Genomic DNA, 16,967 nt, shown 5'->3' on the forward strand with positions numbered 1-16,967 from the left:
GAGATTATTAGGGTCCTTGGGGTCCAGGTTGGTTTTTTTTGGCAATGGTGTAACCGATGCTGTCTTAATGAATTGTTGCATTTTTACGAATCTTGCTAGATATGGAGCGAACAGATCTTTATGTTCCAGTATAAGTTTGGGAGGAATGATATTCTCTGAACACGTGGTAGGCTGCATGGATGTACGCATTTTTTCCATTTAAGGTGTTGTTATTGCTGTCAAAGAGAAGGAGGGTTCATGTTGTAACTTTCAACCAATGTGCTTAAGATAATTGGTTTTAGTTGCCTTTTTATTGCATCCTTTATGTTCTCCCTTATGTTTGTGGTTTTAACTTCAAATGCCATTGGTAATGCTATGGTTGGTGGTCAGAAAAGGGTCTTGAAGTGCTTTTGGCTTCTCGAGGAGCCTGATATTCTCAAAGAGATTTCTAGAGCTATTAGCTGCTTCATTTATTTCTAGGTTGAAGTAACCCTTTTTAGTTTCAACAATTTTCATTTTATATGTTTTGTCCACCTCTTTCCAAGCCTTTCTATTTTCATCTGTCCAGAGTTCTAACCAGCAAGACTCTAGTCTACGCATTTCCTTTTTCAGTATACAAAGGTCATGAGCAAACCATTTTTGATGATCTGGGTGTTCTCTGACTAGTCATATTCATGAAGGAGCTATTTTCTCTAGCATCAATGTGAAGTTGGCTTCAAAAGAGGCACCTAGATGTTCTGCCAAGTCTTGTTCTGTTTTTTCCATGATGGTATTAATACAAGATGCTATTTCCCTGGAGGCAACTCTTTTAAAGTTGCAGCTAGTAACTGTTTTAGGAGGGATATGGGTTTTGGAGTATCCTTCTGGTGGCAGGATCTGAAATTCTACCATGTAGTGATCCGACCAAATACACGGCTGGGTCTGGGTAATGTTGATTTTTAACTTTCTGGTTGTGACCCAATATAACAAATGTTTTTTGTCTGTTGTTGGTTCGTTATTCATTACTTTCAAGTTAATGGTGTGTAGACTTTTCTCTAAATCAAGGGCTCCTTTGTCTAATTGAATGCCTTTCCACCGATGCATAGCTCCCAAGAACAAGGTGTGTCGACTCGGGCTCTCTAAGGTGGTTAGTATCTGAGCAATTATATGATATTGCATTTATAACGCACCTATACACAAGTGTTTCAAGTCGCGACGAGGCAAGTGAGGGGATACAGAGGGAGGAAAAAAGACAATGATGTGATTTTACTAGGCCTAGTGACATTGAGAACACGCAAGTGCAGGGTAGGGGGGAGGGGACAAGTGCCGGAGGAGGATGGGAGAGTGCAGTACAAAGAATTTCTTCATTGAATTTGGGCATTACTTCGGGTGGTCAGTAGAGTAGAACAAAATGTATACATATCTAGGGACTTGGAACCATTTTGACTGGAGTATTTCACAGCCCTGGCAAGAGATAGGTGACATGAACAGTCCAAATTCTTTCTTTGTGATCATTGCCACCCCTCCCCCAGTGCCATGTTTTCTGTTATTACAGAAAATAACGTAACCCGGCGGTACTGCCAGGTTTATTGCTGGGCCACTAGTGTCTTTGATCCAAGTTTCTGTGAGAAACAGGATATCAAGTTCATTGTTTGTCACCAGATCGTGTATGTCACGAGCATCATTGTTTGAAGATCGCCTATTCAATATTAATAACATGCAAGTCTACTTTTACATACTTCATAGATTTCTGCCCATTTTTGTGAAGATGATACTCAGAATAAAATGTAACAGGTACATAAAAGTACTCATATTATGACTTGGAGAACCGATGATTGGTATTTCAAAAAGCTATTATGTAGAAATTAAATCTAATTGGAATTTTTCAAATTTAAAATGTGTTTCTTTTATTTTACCCTTTTCTGAAGGTTCTTAACATTGGAGGTAAGGTACAGCTGTAAGGGGAGATGTGGAGGCCACCACAGATATTCCATTTACACAAAAATGAATGATTTGATTGTACACAACTATATAAAAAACAAAAACACAATTACAGCATACAATGTATATATTTCAATTAAATCATAAAAATTGCAAAACATAATAATTTGCACAACAGTGGGAATTATTTGAATTTGTTTTTTACAAAAGAGTTAAGGGTAAACCAACAAATAAAATTGAAGTCTACAAACATTAGAAATAATAGCATTAAGGTAACATGAAAAATATCAATATCTTTATAAAATATATTAAAATCAGATATCATGGTAACCTCAACTCACCTAGAAAGCTATAAACATAAAATAATTATATAATAATTATATGCATACCAGAAAATCATTTTTAAATGCGCAAGTATTAAAGTGAATTAAATATATGCAAATACATCCTAAAACAAACCATAACATTTTATAATAGAATGTAATAATGTAATATATTGTAACAGCAAAAAGGTATGTAATAAACACAAATGCTAATAAAAAATACAAAAATACTACATAGTTAAAGACAAATACACATATACACTTCCATTAAAAAATAAAATACTCTGCACATATTCTACATAAAAGTTACTTTAACATCACATTTTAAAACAATACATTAACATTTCAATTTTATAATTGGCATTAAAAAATAACTACATTTTAAAATTGAATATATAATTCAGTAACAATCATAGCAAAATACAACATACAGTACACATGAAAATAAAAGCTCACAATTATAAAAAACTAAGAGTATAATAAACACTATTTAGTAACATGTATTTCAACAAATAACACACATAACTTATACAATTTACATAGTTAATAACATTTATAACAGTTATAGGTTACATAAACAAAAGTACAAACATCCAATTTCTACAAAAAATAATTACTAAATAATGCAAACAGTCATACAAATAGTCCAAATCTAATACACATTAAAAACATAAAAATTAAAATGGTTTCACATTTTTATCAAACACAAATATTCATAAAACAAATGACATCACCTACACTGTAAAAAATGTTACAACCTAAGCTAATATTCCAAAACAAAAACACGGTGTGTAATGTTACCATATTTGATTTGAATATAATATTTTTATAAATGTATTCATAATATATATATTATTTTTTATCGAAACTAAAACTAGTTAATATGGTAATTAGACTTTTATTAATTTACTTTGCTTTAATTTGCATATTTGCAAGCTTTCATGGAATTCCACCACTTCATCAGGCAGAGATGGAAAAAAGGCTTTGAAATAAACAGTTATCTGTGGCTGTCTGTGTGCCTGTTGTAGATTTGCTCAGAGAGGCATGTATTATATGTTGTACTCCCCTACACATTGCAATTTTCAAGGTCTAAATGATACACTATGTTACGTGGGGCAAAGGTCAGAGGAACTGGTGAGCAGGGAAAGAAAGAACAGCCCACCCTGTTAGTGCTCTCAGGAAGGCATGAGGGAATGGGTTTGTGTCAGTCATACTGCATGCAGTCCAGTTGAGACTCAGTTTGTCAGGCCAGTGCCTCTGCAAGATCAGTAGTAGCATAATCATCAACATGTCAGGCGTGTGCCTCTAGAAGCCTGAAAGATGGGATCTGCAACCAGCTATGTGTTAGGCCTGTGACTCATGGAGCCCAGTGTGGTAACTTTGTATCAAATAATTGTGTTGCCTCACTAATCACGAGTAAAGTGTGGGGTTTGATTAGAGACATGGGCCCTTATAAGTCTCTGGGAAGCTTCCAGCTTGGGCATTTTGAGGGCAGAGAAGGTTGGGTTGGAGGAAGTCTGGCAACAATTAATTACCTTAGAGAGGCTGGTGTTGCCCATACAGTGTCAGTCAAATGCCTGCTAATGGCTTTGGAAAAAATGATAGAATGTGTCAGGTCTGAATGCTGTGACCTCTGTATCCCTATAGGTGGAAAATGTCGGAGTCTGTTGGTTAGAGTCTCATGAAACTACAATGGTTGTTCAAACCCCCTCCCAGCATATTGAAAATTAGCATTCATTTTAATTCATAGGTCTTTTTGGCTCTGTCAGTCCTCAAATTATCCTGTAGTACAGCAATTGTGAAATCATCAAGGGTATGATTAGCTTCTGAAAAAATCTCACCAACTGCACTCTTGTTTGTCCATCGCTTGACACTCTGATGTAGGTTGATGCATTTATGTAGAGGTTGACTCATTTCCCCACCATAGTAGCCAGAGTAGGGACATTTCATGCACATAAACAAGTCAACAATATTGCTGGATATACATGTAAAACGTACCATAATCTTGTAGTCCTGCCCCATGTGGGGTATCTTAGTTGTGTTCTAAATGTTGATATGTGGGAAGTTTAGGCATCTTGTTTCTGCAAGGCACAGTTCCTTAATCTTTGCTATTTCTGTATAGTTTGCTTCTATTATTCCCTTCAGATTGGCTGGTTGTCAGAAAGCAAGGAGGGGCATCTCAGGGAAAACTACTCTCAGATGTAGAGCTTGTCGCAGGATGAGTTGGAGATCCTTAGCAATCTTGCAGAGGGCTTTCAACTCTGGATTGTATGTGACTACCTGTGGCACCCACTTGTAGTCACTATATATTTGATGAAAAAACTTTGTTAAGGGGACGTTATGGTTAAGTTGAATTAATAAAAATCTATGAAATTCAATGCAAAATCTTTGTTAAAGGGACATTATGGTTACAAGTAAAACCAAATAAACCCTGAAATTCACCAGTTATGGTAAGCTAAGCAACCATAACATGCGCCACCACCGTGCACTGCTAAGACTAACACCTCAAAGATGACATTGCAAAGTTTGGTGAGGATTCATCCAGGGGGAGCGAAGTTATAATCCGCCCAAAAGATGCTCTTCCTATGGGTTTAGCAATTAGCAACTTAACCATAACTACATGGCCGCTACCGCAGGCCATGTAAATATATATATATATATATATATATATATATATATATATATATATATATATATATATTCGCTGAATAAACTTTGTTAAAGGGACGTTATCATTAAGTTACACTAATAAAAGCCTTTGAAATTCAATGAAAAATCGTTGCAAAGGGACATTATGGTTACAAGTAAAACCAAAAAAAATATAGAAATCCGCCAGTTATGGCAAGCTAAGCAACCATAACTTGCGCCATCACTGTGCACTACTAAGACTAACCCCCAGGACATGAAAGATGACATCAAAAATGTCATTGACAATCTGGCCACTGCCCATGGCCACAGGCTATACCTCAGTCACGAAGGTATATCACCTGCATCATGATACTTTTCAAAAAATAAAATACGGCAACATTTGCTAAACAATTCTTTCAGGTCCTTGTCAAAGCTCCCTACATGAGTTTGTTGCAAATCCGCTGATGTTTTATTTTGCGAAAAGTGTAAAAATGTACATACATAAAATAGTCATATAACATAGCCCCCACTTGACAAAATCCATTCAGAGGCAGGTCTAGAATGATAGTCTACAATTTCATGCAGTTTCATTGCGTGGCGCCAAAGTTATAAGCCATCCAAAAACTGATTTTCACCAACCCTGTAATGCAGAAATAGGCATAGATGTCCCCGAACATCTCAGATGTTCGCAAACATCACAGGACTGCCCTGGACATCTGTATTGCTCGCAGACATCGGAGTTGAAAAACACCCCTTTTTTGGGGCTTTTCGAGGCTATATCCCATCCCATTCTCATCACCCTCACCTCTCCAGAGATTGTTTCATCAGTTCGGCAAGTGCAATGTTGGGTTTTTTAATATGGTTTTACCATGATGTTCACTGACACCAGAGGATGTCCATGAATCTGACGTGGTGGGCGTTTCCAAAAATGATGACGTACCTCACGCTTTTCACCATCCAATCAGCGGGGGATCGAACAGGGAATGGAGTCTGCGGACCGAACAGGCAATGGAGTCTGCGGACCGAACCCAGACATTACTAATTTGATTTACCTACTTTTCCGCCGCTTAAAAAAAACGACTGGACAGATTTATGTATGGGCTGTAGGCGTGACCACATTTTTTTTCCATTGCATCTATGGGGAAAAACCACACATTTTGTGACCCCCTATAACTGTGCCACGCCCTGCACGAAACCTCACCACACTTCGCAGAATCAATCTGACAGAGCCATATACTTTTTTTGCAATGTTTCGTGAGGATTCGTTCAGGAGGTGCAAAGTTATAAGCCGCCCAAAACGTGCTGTTCCTATGGGTTGAGCAACTTTACCATAACTACACGCCGTGTAATACTGCAGGCCGTGTAATATACCAGCATACAGGCCTGTGTACACAGGCCAAAGTGAAGGTTTTCATTGACACAGTAGGACCAATAGATATCCTAAGACAACAGCTCTCACTAGCGGTTACAACAGGCAGAGCTATGCAAATTGGACCATTACATATCCTAAGGAAACAACTCCCTCTAGTGGTAACAGGCAAAGCTACTGCATCGGACAAACATACAGTGACAAACATACATCTGCCTTTTATTATATTGGCAGATTAGACACACACACACGGTTTTACTTTCCAAGTTATTAAGAATGCTCAGTCTCCAATGCCCACGATTACAAACCCACGTTTAACTATTGGGAAAGTGTAATTTTGTTGGCCTTTTTACAACAGCCTCTTGTGTATGCCTACTGAATGCATTATTACAAGGACTAACAGCCATAGAAAAGTATTTTCTTGCATGTTGGTCAAGTGAAGCTTCCACTATAGAATATGTGTAAAAATAAAATCTCATACAAGTGTAAAGGGTATTTAGTATACGTGGTCCAAGACCTCTCCTGCAAAAATTCAGTTCAAGCAACTAATACAATTAAAGAAAACAATTGCATTCCTTTTTCTATTAACAGCTAATTAAGTCGTATGACAGTAATATTCCAGTTTAACTGATTCGGAAGATCACCCATATAATCTAAGAATTACTCTGCACACTAAATGCAATGTATAGAATCGGACTATGCCTAAAAAGGGAAACAATGGGTATTGTCAAAATATCAAGCAAACCGTGCAACTATCGAGAACAAAAGAGAGGGGGGAGTGTCCCAAGAGCAGTGGTGGAATGGGACTGCAACTAGACAAAAACAATGGGGTCCACACTGCTATAGAATCAATTTGAAAAATTACTTGAGTGGTGGTTGAATTAATAAGTGTATCAAAGCAATATCACTAAACCAATAAATTAAGGCTGCAGCAAACTCGAAAGCAATTAAGATAGTCTAATGGTGAAAGCAAAGAAAATATTTTTATTTTTCATTTTTCAAAGGGCATCATAGAGAGTGAATAAAACAGTCTTATAAATGAAAAAATAGAATGGTCTTCAGTTAAACATAAACATAGAAAATCAAAAATAATGGGTTTGAACAGTCACTTTGCTCATAAAAATGAAGTAGAAAACTTGAAGAGACAAACTGAAGAATAAATTGAAGAATAAAATATCCGTATACAACTTCAGTGTAATAGCAAACAATATAAACTAAAAAAGAAGTGCCAACTCCAGGTGTTGACTTGTATTCAGCCAACACTCCAATTATTAGGTTGATGAATTTTTATGAGGTTTTAGGGTTGACAAAGTTTTCTTATTCTTTTAGTTGACAGGTCTGCGTACGTGTGAGTGTCATAACATAGAATGAAAAGCAAACTAAATAGACATCTTCAACACGTTTCGGCAAAAGAGCCACCTGTCTGGCAAATGATTCCAGAAATTAGATAGTTGACTTCCTCAGGGCGAAAAAAAACACAACAACTGGACCCTGTGGGGAAGCGGACATAAACATAATAAATAAAGCGGGAAAGTGAAAATAAGATACTCTTATTACTAAATTCTACCAAGATTGCTTGCAAAATAAGTTTAAAGCCAAGAAACATAAATTACCAAAAATTGGGACTGTAGCTGAATTAGGAGAAACCAGACACGATGCTTGCCGATGACCGGGGCAGGGTGTCTGGGCGAAGGGGCCAGGGAAGACCTCAGCAGCGCTGCATCATCACAGGGGGGATGCGACGGAGAAACACCCTCTGAAAAGAGTAATTTCAAAGAATAGTTTCAAAGGGTAATTTACAAATTAGTTTGAAAGCCATTACATCACATATGGGGACCCGTTTGTGTTGCAGGTGCATTGAGGGTGCTAAATAATAGCAGAACTACCTGTCAGTGGGTGTGGCTTGGCACTGAAACGATTTCATTCCGGTATAACATTGCACGGCATGCTATGAAGTGAGTCCAATGCCTTAAGAATTCATCTAGTAGATCCGGTTCGGCAAACCTATGAATGAATTAAATGTGTGTGAATTGAAGTGCTGGAAAACATATGAATGGCCGTTAGCCAGTGAAAACTTCTCCAAAGGCGCAATTGACACTGTGTCTGTAGTAAAGTTAACAGAAAAAATAAAGTGAATAAGCGCGTCCAAAGGCGTTTCGAATTAGAGAGGATTTGAAGGTGCAGGATTGTACACAGAAAATGGAAAGGGGACCTTCTTACCGCAAAGTTGCTGACCGTTAGTAAGCAGCCGAGACGATCCGGCTGTCCAGAGAGCTCTGATGCGTGTGCGGCATGTTTGAGAACCGGAGCCTGAAGGGACAAAGAGGGGGGAGGGCTCCGGCTGCAGGACCACCCGTCATTGGACATCGTAATCCGCGTGCTGGGATAGGCTGGCAACCGGCGTGCCTCTCCACGTTGTTAAAGTGATTGGTTGACAATACCAAGCCTCTTGGGGCTGTCATAAAGATTGACATCTATGTGCGTATAGTTCTGACGCAAAGGCTGTTCTCATTAAACAATGCTAACACACCTGGCGCCTGAAAAAGGTAAACCTTAGTGTGGATGTGGCGTCCTAGAGGGAAGGAAGAGGTAAGCTAATAGAATGAATGGTATCAGTTTAAAAATCGAGCTGGGCGGTGTTAGGGGCGGAGGGCCCCAAATAACGGACAGGAGCCAGCAGAGTGGAGGAGAACTTCTTTATTCTTCTTCTAACCGGCCAGTGCCGTCCCCGCACTCCCCCGCCCCTCACCACGTCACATCCGCCTGTGACGTCCACCTCACGAGTGAGGTGTCTTAAAGGGCACTCACTCGTGACAACACCCCCGGACAAAATGTCCTTTCAAGTCACCTTTGCAAAACTCGCTTCTCATAACATAACTTGGCCAAGTGGCAACGCTATCAACACTCCTCCACTAACCTGGGAGGCCTCCTCACATTTCTCTGGGGTCTGCCTCGCGGCTCAGGGTCAGAGCTGCCGCCAGTGTCTTCATCAGGGTACACCTGGCGCTGGACCTGTGGTCCGAGGGGGACCCAAGTTTCATCTTGACTGTCTCTTTCAGCTGGGTCGTCTTCTTCCTGTGGTGATCTTTCTTCTGTCTCTTGCATAACATGCTTAAACCTTGAGCTGTTACGGGTCACTTCCTGCTCTCCATTAGTGGCAGTGATCATTGTTCCCTTGACAGCCACTACTTGGAGCGGTTCTGGTGCAAACTGCGAGTCAGTTTTTTTCATCATGGCCCTTTGAACCCACACTTCATCACCAATTTGGAATTCCTTGGGACGTGCTCTCCTTCTCCTATCAGTCTGTTCGCGAGCTTTCTCCTTCACGGCTTCATCCCTTCTGATGATTTCCTGATCTACTCTGGGCTTCCTCGCTGGGTTGGTGACGACCCTAGTTCTCACTTGATATTTCATCATGAGCTCTGCTGGAGTCCTATTAGTGGCTTCATGAGGCGTGTTGCGGTAATCACGCAACATTCTGCACAGCGCTTGATGAGGGTCAGTTCCTTCCAGGCGTGCTCTTTGCATGGTCTTCTTAATGGACGCCATGAACCTTTCCGCCATTCCATTGGCTTGCGGCCATCTCGGGGTTACTCTTTGGTGACGGAATCCCATGTGCTTTGCAAACACCCCAAATTCATGACCACTGAACGGGGCCCCATTGTCTGACTTGAGAGTCTCTGGTATTCCCCACTCACTGAAGACTTCATCAAATGTTGCTGCGACATGAGCAAATGCTGTCGACTTGACACGTTTTACTATAGGGAATCTTGAATGTTCATCGATGAATAGTAGTAGGTAGTCTCCTTCCTCCCGTGGCCCGTAGAAGTCGACCGCCACTCTCTCCCAGGGATGTTCAGGGATTGGCATGACTTTGAGTGGGACTGGCGGTTCAGGTTTTGCTGTGCAACTGCATGCTATGCAGTTCTTTACCCACCGGTCAACCATATCGTCCATGAAGGGGAACCACACGCTGCACCTCAGCTGGCGTTTGGTGTTCTCCGCACCTCGATGTCCCTCATGCGCCGTTTTGATGACTGCTGCTCGTAGTGAGGTAGGAAAAACTATTTTACATCCTCGCAGCAAAATGGAGTTGTCTTGGACTGCCAGTTCTACGTGTATTCTCGCCAGACGCTCCATCTCATCTCGAGATGCTCCTGGGTGGCTCTGGACTGCTCTGCGAAAGTCCTTCCATCTGTTGTTCTCCGTCAAGCTGATCGTAAGTGCCATCGTCGGGTCAGCAGCAGACGCGGTCGCAATGGTGTCAATGGATACGGCGGGCGGTAGTGCATTGGCAGTGACATAGTTTATGTATTCCGCGTCGCCCTGTCTTGGAGTGTGGTTGCCCACTGGGTGTCTGGAGAGGTAATCAGCAGGGTTGTGCTCGCCCCCAGGCCGATGAACAATGTCAAAATCATATTCTTGTAGGCTGATGCCCCATCTTTCGATCCTGGGGGGCATTTTCGTGCGAGGATTGCCAAACAGCGATAGCAAGGCCTGATGGTCAGTAATTAGTGTGAATTTTTTTCCGATGATGAAATTATGGAAATGTTCGCACGCCCAGACGGCTGCCAGGCTTTCCTTTTCTGCCTGGGAATACGCAGACTCAGGCGGAGCTAGAGCTCTGCTGGCGTATGCCACAATGTGTCTCGGGTAAGTGTCTTGTCCACTGGTTTGTGCTAAGATTGCCCCTAGCCCCACCGGACTCGCGTCCACCACTATCTCAGTATGCCATTCGGGATCAAAATATGCTAGCCTCCTTGCCTCTGTCAGAGAGTGTTTGATGGTATCAAATGCTACCTGACATTCCTCAGACCATACAAAGGGAGTGTCTTTTTGGAGCAGACGCCTGAGGGGTTCAGTGATGGAAGCAAAATGTTGGATATACCGGGCACAATATCCCGCCATCCCCAGAAAGGACCTGACGTCGGCAATCTGGGAAGGCTTATCGAGGTGGAAGATGGTCGCCACTTTGTCCGGGTCCGGAGTCATGCCATCTGCAGAGAAGATGTGGCCAAAAAACTTCAGCTTCGCCTTGCTGAACCGACACTTTTCTATATTGAGGGTCAAACCCGCGTCCTGTACTGCCTGGCATGCTGCACGGAGTGCTTCATCGTGTTCACTGCGAGACTTGCCAAAGACCAAAATGTCATCGCTATAGTTGAGAGCTCCTTTAATGGGACGTATGACTTGCCGAATGGTTTCATGAAAAATTTCGGCCGCCGAGGAGATGCCGAAATTTAGTCTCTTGTAGCGGAATAGTCCGTCATGTGATGCGAACGTGGTGATTGGCCGTGACTCAGGGTGAAGTACTAGCTGATGGTACCCCTGATTTAAGTCTAGTTTGGGGAAAAGGACAGATTTGTTCAGTTGGACTATCATGTCCTCAATCTTGGGTCCAGGGTGTCTCTCCCGCTGTATGGCGGTGTTGGCTACACGTATGTCTACACATATCCTCAGACGACCGCCTTCCTTTGGGACAATCACAAGGGGGGACACCCACGGAGTCGGCCCCGTGGCAGGCTCAATGATATCATCTCTCAGTAGTTGGTTCAGTTCTTTGGACACCGCCTCCTGCAGGTGGAATCCTACCCTTCGTGGGTGTTGTGGGACTGGTTTGACTGCCGCGTCTATGTGTAACTTTATCGGTGGGCCCTTCAATTTACCTAGGCCTTGACACAGTTGCGGAAATTCCCGGACAATGTCATCCTTGGTTATGGCAGTGTTGTCGCGGGATATCAGGGCGCGGATCTGGCCTTGCGGTATAGCTGGACCCTCCGACGATTTGACTACCTCCTCCTCCCGCACGAGAATGTTGATTAATCCGAGACAGGACGCCGTCTTGTAACTTAGCAGGCAGCGACCTTTGGTGGGGCTCCTGATGACGTGGATCACAGTATCGGTGGATTTGTCAGCGAACGTAAATCTTCGTTTGAAGGACCCGACGCTTTGCAGCGGGGTGTCTGCCCCCCATTGGTAGATTTTGGACATGGACAGGTTTAGCGTCGGTTTCTGGCAGAGCGTTAGGAATTCTTTTTCACCCATGACGTTCACCGTAGCTCCAGAGTCAATCAGAAAGCAGAATTGTTTGCCGCAGATGTCAATGGCTATCCTGGGTGCTTCTCGGGCTTCCTGTTCGTCCATTATGAGATTGACAAATTTGTCGCTTGTCGTAGCTCCAGAGTCAATCAGAAAGCAGAATTGTTTGCCGCAGATGTCAATGGCTATCCTGGGTGCTTCTCGGGCTTCCTGTTCGTCCATTATGAGATTGACAAATTTGTCGCTTGTATGCGGGTCATACGTAGCGTCATAATCAGGTTCACTTTGCACTTCAGCTATGAACTCGCGGCGCGTTGCTGGCGGTCCATCATATTCATCAGTAATACGCGCAATTTGTCCTTGTGACTCATAGCCTTGGCCGTCATCTTCCGGGTACACTTCTTCAACTACCCGCACATATCTCCTCGGGCTCTGTTGGTAGAACCGGGGCTGTTGAGGCGGACTAGTGTAGAATCTTTCAATGGGTCTGACTTGCGCTCTCGTCGTGTCACGTGCGGTGGGGAACGGCTTACCTTCCCTGCATACAGATTGGAAGTGGCCCTCCCTACCGCAGTTACCGCACTTTTGAGAGAGAGCTGGGCAGGAACCTGCATGCGGAAACGCCATCCCACACCTATAGCATTGTCTCTGCAAACGCGGGGTCGACATGTTGCTTGGAGAAACGCTCTTGTTCCCAGCGTGGATCGCAGCTATCACGTCACTTTTGTCAAGTTGTCCAGTGGCATTGCTGGCTATGTGAGTGGCTTGTTTTTCAACTCTTTCGAGTATACGTGCCATTGCACTTACTTCCTCGATGGTGACAGGTTTTTTCAGGAGTTGCTTCTGTAGCGTCGCCGATACACACCCTTCAATCACTCTGAGTCGAAGCGCTTCATCAAGTGAAAACGCGTCAAATTGGCAATGCGCACCTTTGACGCGGAGCCTCGTGAGAAATTCATCCACAGTCTCGTCAGTGCGCTGACGGCATTGGTTAAAGACATATCGTTCATAGTCTCTGTTGGGAGCGATGACAAGACGTTTGTTCAGGGCTGCGATGAGGGCATCAAAATCAGCCATTTCCCCTGGCGGAATGGTTTTGATAAGTGATTTTATCTCTCCCCCTGCCGTGTTTATGAACATGCTGCGCAGTCGAGGGGAGTTTTCTTCTCCAGCGGCCTCAATGAAATTATTGAAGTCCTCCAACCAGTCCACCCATCGTGGTCCTTTATCTGCCTGAGGTGTCATGGAAAACGGGGGCGGCATGCGCCATGCTGTGGCGGTGGATCTGGTGACAGCTGGCGCAGGTGGGGGTTGGGAGCTGGAAGATGCCTGGGCAGCAGTGGTGCTCATGGTGGCGTGTAGGATGTGGCCTCAGTGGTGGATTGGAGCTGAGAGTCGTTCTGCAGGCAGGTCGGCACAAAGTCACAGAGGTACTGGGACGAGGAAGAAGGCCCCAGCAAATGAGGAGTGGTGATGTAGAAGAAAAAAAATATATATTTTTTTTTTTCTTTTTAAGCTCTGTGGGCCCGTGGTAGTCTGTGGTTGCTTTGTGGTGGTGCTCAGGCTGGCGGAAAGCACCAGGCGCAGTGTGTAGAGAAGTCTTCTACTGCACGGCAGCTGGGTGCGTGGCTTCCAAGGATTCGGATCGCGTGTGAAGGAGGAGGAGGTGGGAAAAGGAGGCCGTTTCAGCGGGGATCCGCTCGTTGGTGGGATCCCCGAAGTAAGCACACGGGGGGATCCCCAACGTGGCGGGAAGGAGGACTGCTGGCACCAGGGAGAATCCTCGTCGCCAAATGTTAGGGGCGGAGGGCCCCAAATAACGGACAGGAGCCAGCAGAGTGGAGGAGAACTTCTTTATTCTTCTTCTAACCGGCCAGTGCCGTCCCCGCACTCCCCCGCCCCTCACCACGTCACATCCGCCTGTGACGTCCACCTCACGAGTGAGGTGTCTTAAAGGGCACTCACTCGTGACAGGCGGCACGAAGGAACCAGGAGTGCTCCAAAAGGATGCTCCAAAAGTATGCAGACTAGCAAGCAGAAAAACATAGTTAACAATTCAATTTTATCAACTGAACAGGTGGGTCCCAGCAACACAGAGATCATTGCTACAAAACATTGTCAATTGCAATGTGTCCAATGTGTTGGTCTCCCATGGCCCATTTGACCACCCAGCAGCAAATCCACACATGCAGAACCTCGACTAAAAATAATAATGAAACAAGAATTCATAGGTCCCGAGACTTCCAGCAAAGCATCAGCCAGTCTACCCAGATAAACGCTGGTTTGAAATCAACGAAACATTTTAATCTTTGCTTTGTCCATTTCGAGATTAATACCAGGTTTACTAGAAGATAATAATGTATTTCAGGTCTAAGGCCTGCCTGCAGTACTGATAGCACTTCCGACTTTTCCCTCCACAGACCAAACGTTACTAACCCAACCTGGCATTTTTTGTCCTTTTTGTAGCTAGCAGAGATCATTTGAAAGGAAGCTGGGTGAACCATCTGCCTGTGCTTGTGATAACAGATCCTTCTGCCGCTTGGAACCAGGTTTTTGGGATTCTACTAGAAGACACCACTTCCAACAGTACCTGTATGACCAACGTGCCCACCACCTAGTATTCACTATAGTTAAACAACTGGGAACCCCGTCTAAAAGGACACACAAAGGAAGGCAGAGTTCTCTCAAAATGCAAAGTAGTGAGGGAATCGAGAGAAGGGTAAGTGCCCTCATAAAAAGACAGTTAAATAATGATTTGAAAATAAGCATGGCTGATTTTATATACATAATTTTAGAAGGAAAATGTAGAATGTACATATATAAAAAAAGATGAGTGAGTCAGATATTCCAAACGCTACCTAGCAGAACGTTGTGCAAACATATTACAATTAGTAAAGCATAGTAGATACGGACATGTAGCTTAAAAAAGACAAACACATGTGTTGTGCGAAAGCATGGAAATACACATCGTTTTTACACACAACACAATCAGTGTGAGGAAAAGTATGGGGTAAAAGAACATTTTTTTAAAAGGTGTCAGTTTGTGAAAAGGTCAAAATGGGGGTTCATCGACTGAAGCTAGGCGAGATTCGGCTGATGCGCTACTGAAGTGAAGGGGTCCAGCCTTCATCAGAATTGTAAGAATCATCAGGTAGCAGGGATGATGGAGCCTTAGACTGAAATCGATATCTACAGTATCTGAAAGAAAGAAAAATAACAGGGGATTGTTCCTACATAAAACGTTGATCGCTAAAGAACAAAAGAAAAATCAATTAATGTGTTTTACCACTCGTGAGAAGATTTGGTCAATTGTCAGGTGTGCGAGCTCCACAATGGGTTTTTGCAAAAATACATGTCAATACTGGTAGAAAATAAGTTTCAAAGCACTGTGTAGTGGGCTAGGATCTGTATGAAAATGAAAAATGAATAAGGTACAAAGAGGGTATTGCTGTTTATAATGCGACTTCAGAGCTAGTTCAGTTTATTGGAGCAGAGATATTTATTGTGCAGTCACTTAGGTCAAAATAAAAAAATGGAAATATACAAATGCCTCCCTGTAATATCAGGTTCCCCAACGCTGTTGTTCACTGAGAAAAAATTCGTACCCGAGGGAAGAAAGTTATCTTTGTGGGTAGAATTCCCATTCCATGGTGTAGAACAGACTGGTGTGGAGGACGCGTTAGTTGCTACCACGCGGAACAGTCAAGAAGATGTACGTCAAAAGAAAACAGTCCTTGCAATAGAGACTGATGTACAGAGCGAAGAGCGCGATGCGTGTCTGGGCGACGTGAATGAATGGCCATCTAAAGTGTATATTGATAGTGCTGGAGAAAAGGGACGTCATTTCACCAAAATGTCAGGAGTAGCAGAAGTGACATCACACGACCTTGAACTCTGATGACATCACAGGAAGTGATGTCATTTGACCCCACCCCGAAGTAACATCACGGTAAGCGATGGAACACAACCTTTCAGCCCTTGACCAAACTGGAAGTGGCATCACATACCATTGTTTCTAAGTACACTACACAAAATATGGTTATGATATCACTGTAATGTGATATGCATTGCATACAAGAATGGATCAGCATATGTATCGTCAGTATCAGTGCGTATAGGCCCATTTTACCACATTTCTGTGAATGCCAGCAGACGTCCACGGCCAAATGATAATGTGTGATTATTTACTACTTATGCTTAAGCGCTTCAATTTATATAGAACATATATACATACAATATCACCCAACCTGTGTTGGTACTCATTTATCAGCCTCAGAAGGATGAAAGACTGAGTTGGCCTCGCCGGGATTCAAACCTTAAGATCACACACATCGCAGCAGTGAGCGCTCAAACCACTGAGCTCTCTTACCAGATATAGATATCTTACCGGCTATAGTAAAATTAGCAATTACTTGTCTGAATGTTCTCAAAGTCACAAAGCAAATTACACTGTGTAGTGGATACCATTAAACTACTGGTAACTGAGATTTAATAGCAGGCCAGGTCATATGCAGGTCTGGTGCAAAGTTGGCCACATGTCAAGCCTGCGTGGATCTACTTTACAGGCTTCAGAGGTTTCTACACTGTACGCAACCTTGTAGGCACAAGTATTTTGTCAAGTGACCAAGGAGGAATGTCTTGTAATGATCAGAACAGGGACAACGGCAGAAATAAACATGCTAAAATTGCAACTTGCTTAAAGCAAAATA

This window comes from Ambystoma mexicanum, chromosome 11 (assembly GCF_040938575.1).
Source record: "Ambystoma mexicanum isolate Mex_15411 chromosome 11, UKY_AmexF1_1, whole genome shotgun sequence".
In the NCBI taxonomy this organism is placed as follows: Eukaryota; Metazoa; Chordata; class Amphibia; order Caudata; family Ambystomatidae; genus Ambystoma; species Ambystoma mexicanum.